Genomic DNA, 3,855 nt, shown 5'->3' on the forward strand with positions numbered 1-3,855 from the left:
TAGGTTCCAAGATAGATTAGCTTGGACTCATAAAGAGAATCTTGAGATAGTGCAAAGTGCTTGATCGATATTCCTTCAAATGAACCTCCCTTTTATAGGTGAGGGTACTTACATCCATTTTGCTTGCTCACATGTGGGATATCTCCTCCATGCCATGTGGCAGCTTGTCCTTTGCTCATACCTTTGCTCTACATGTGCTCATGGCACCATATCTCTCAACAGTTAGGTATCCTGTGGATAGGCTACCGTTATGATGGATTTACAGCCATTGACTATGCCTATATGGTCAAAGTGAGACAGGAACCAGAACCCACTTCTTTTGAGCAAGCCATGGGAAATGAAAAATGGGAGAAAGCCATGGATGAAGAAATGGATGCCTTGGATGCTAATGCTACATGGGAATTGGTGCCTTTGCCTAAAGGCAAGAATGCAATTGGCTGTAAGTGGGTTTATAAGATCAAGCACAATGCAGATGGTTCTGTGAATAGATACAAGGCAAGATTAGTTGTCAAGGGGTATGCACAGACATATGGCATTGATTATGAAGAAACTTTCAGCCCGGTTGCAAGGATGGCAACCGTAAGAGCAGTCATTGCTATGGCTGCATCAAAGGGATGGTCTTTACATCAGATGGATGTAAAGAATGCCTTCTTGCATGGTGATTTGCAAGAAGAGGTCTTTATGGAGCAGCCAGCAGGTTATGTTCATGCTATTCATCCTGAGTTTGTTTGCAGGTTGAAGAAAGCCTTGTATGGCTTGAAGCAAGCACCTAGAGCATGGTCTGACAAGATAGGACAGTATCTTGTCACTATTGGCTTTCAGATTTCCAAGGCAGATTTCTCACTCTATGTGAGAAAAACAGAGAAAGGGATTATGCTGCTTGTCATTTATGTTGATGATTTGATCATCACAGGTGATAGTGATGAAGATATCCTTCATGTGAAAATGCTATTGAAGCAGAAGTTTGAGATGAAGTATTTGGGAGAGCTACGTTATTTCTTGGGCATTGAGGTGATTAGATCACCAAGTGGGATACAGCTCTTGCAGAGGCAGTATGGATTGGACATGCTGCCAAATATGAGATGATAGGCTGTAAGCCTATTATTCAGTTCCTTTGGAGCAGAATGTGAAGCTGAGCGCAGATGCAGGTGAGCTTCTGTAAGACCCTACTATGTACAGACGCATAGTAGGAAGTTTGATTTACATGACTATTACTAGGCCAGATTTGAGCTATGCTATTGGGTTGGTAAGTCAGTTTTTGCAGGCTCCAAGGAAACTCCATTTGGATGCGGCTAGACGCATACTCAAGTATGTGAAGTCCACATTGCAGTATGGACTATTTTATGAGGCTGGGGTTCAGATACAGTTGCATGGATACACTGATGCTGATTGGGCTGGTAGTATTTCTGATAGACGATCTACCAGTGGATATGTGTTCTCTTTTAGGAGTGCTACAGTCACTTGGAGCAGCAAGAAACAGCCTACAGTTGCCTTGTCGAGCACAGAGGCTGAGTACAGGGGTGCAGCAATGGGTGCATGTGAGGTAGCTTGGTTGCATAAGCTACTCTATGATATGCATCAGTCTACAGATGGGCCAGTTGTCATTTATTGTAACAACATGAGCAGCATACACTTGGCAAAGAACCTAGTCTTTCATGCTAGAACAAAGCACATTGAGGTGCATTATCACTATGTGCGGGAGAAGGTTTTACTAGGTCTTATTGATCTAGTTTATGTCAGCACAGAGGATCAGGTAGCTGACATATTCACGAAAGCATTGGGTGCAGAGAAGCTGCGCAAGTTTAGAGACCTGCTTGGTGTGCAGGAATTGGGATTGAGCTCGAGGGGGAGTGTTGAGATATCGAGCTCCACTCGCGATATGCCAGGGTGACCGTTGTGTATTTATGTCACCGACTTGTTAGCTGGAGATGCGGTTGGTACACCGCCCACGAATAATAGCTGGATGACAGCTATCCTTATCTACTCTAGTTTGTGGCTCAGTTAGTATGCCACCTTAGTTAGTTGAGTTTGGTTTGAGACCCACATATAGGGTTCTTCTATTTTCTTTGTACAAGAGTTCTTTTGGCTTTCACATCTAAGAAGAGGAAAACTGTTTTTAGCCTCCACCTTTGTGTGTATTCCCCCATTGTGATTGTGAGAAAGCCTCAAGTGAGACTCCTTCCCTCTCTCCCACTATCTTCACATCGATGAGATGCATGCCAAGTCATCAACTTGACTATGGATTTGCATCGGAACATTTGCTGTATTCTTGCAATGATGGGAAAGTGTCTCAAGACCTTTAAACACTTATTTCATTAATTTTGGACTTGTGAATGTACAAATTCATTTTAATATATACTTTAGGACTATTTTATGGATAAAATTTAAGGAAAAACTCACGCTTCAAAACACAAATAAAAACATAAAAACAAGGAATTTTTAAGAGTGTTTTGAAGGAAATAAAATCAAAATTATAAAAATGTAACAAAGATAATCTACACCAAAAGATAAGAAATAGTAGCAAATAAAACTAAAATTATGAAAATTAACATAACTTCTTACATAGACTGGTGCACGGTCCCAATTCATTTTTATACTTAAATTTCTATTGAAAAAATCTACTTTATGAAAATATCCTTCCAAAACCAAAAGATGACACTATTCAGTTGAAATAAAGAGTTTATTTACTTACACTATCATATTGTACTAATAATGCAAAAACTAAGAAAGGTAATTCTTATATTACTCTATATTGTAGAAATCCTAGTAAAATTTTTTATTTTAAAGAATCTTCATTTAAAAGTTTAACTTTTTAATAACTTTAATAAATAATAATAATGTAAATCCATGGATAAACTATATATGTGTGTTCGTGTGCATACGTATGTACATACGTATGTATGCACATATGTACGTATATATATATATATATAAGGTCCATGCATTAGATTAATTTAACATGAGAGTCCTCTCAAATCTCCAAGACTTAATAACGGTGTTAATAAACACCTTTTAGAGTTTCGAAACTCTAAAATCTCCAAGCGTTAATAACGGTGCCAATAAACACCATTCAGAGTTTCAAAAAGTAAAAATGGTATAATCTCAAAGAACTTTATAATGGTGCCAATAAACACCTTGCAATAGTTACAAAGATTTTTTAAGCAAACACCTTCAAATGATGTATCTTGATGGAGGGGTAAAGAGAGGGAATTTTTTTAAATTAAAATTAAATATTTTATTTTATTTTATTTTTGTCGCCGCCTCTGCGCTGCCGATCTCTTGGACAAGGGAGGGAGGAAGGAGAGGAGAAGGGAAGAGAGAGAGAGAGAAGGGAGGAGAATGGGAAGAGAGAGGGAGAGAAGGGAGGAGGAAGGGAAGGAAGAGGGAGAGGGGGAATGGAGTGCAACACAAAGGAGAGGGAGAGGGAGAGGGAGGAAGGGAGGGGACCACGATGGGAGTGAGAGTAGAAGGAAGAGGGAGAGAGGAAGGGAAGAGTAGAAGAGGGAGTAATAATTTTTTAAAAATAAATTTAATTAGATAGGTGGGTGACAAGGAGGAAGGGAAGAGAATGGAGAGGGAAAGAGATGAAAGAAGAGGGGGAAGGAATGAAGGTAAGGGAAGAGCGAGGGGAGGAGAGAGAGAGAGAGTCACACTGCCGCACCAGCGCAGTGGACAAAAATAACATAAAATAATATTTAATTATTATATTTATTATTATTATTTTTTCGTTGCTCATCGTCGCGGCAACGTGACTCTCTCTCTCGGTGTGTGTGTGTCACCGTTGCACACTATAAAAGAAAGGGAGGGAGAGAGGAGACGAGGAGGAGAGAGAGAGAGAGAGAGAGAGAGAGAGAG

The sequence above is a fragment of the Dipteris shenzhenensis genome, chromosome 28 (genome assembly GCF_047967505.1).
Source record: "Dipteris shenzhenensis isolate YYH24624 ecotype China chromosome 28, Dip_SZ_1.0, whole genome shotgun sequence".
In the NCBI taxonomy this organism is placed as follows: domain Eukaryota; kingdom Viridiplantae; phylum Streptophyta; class Polypodiopsida; order Gleicheniales; family Dipteridaceae; genus Dipteris; species Dipteris shenzhenensis.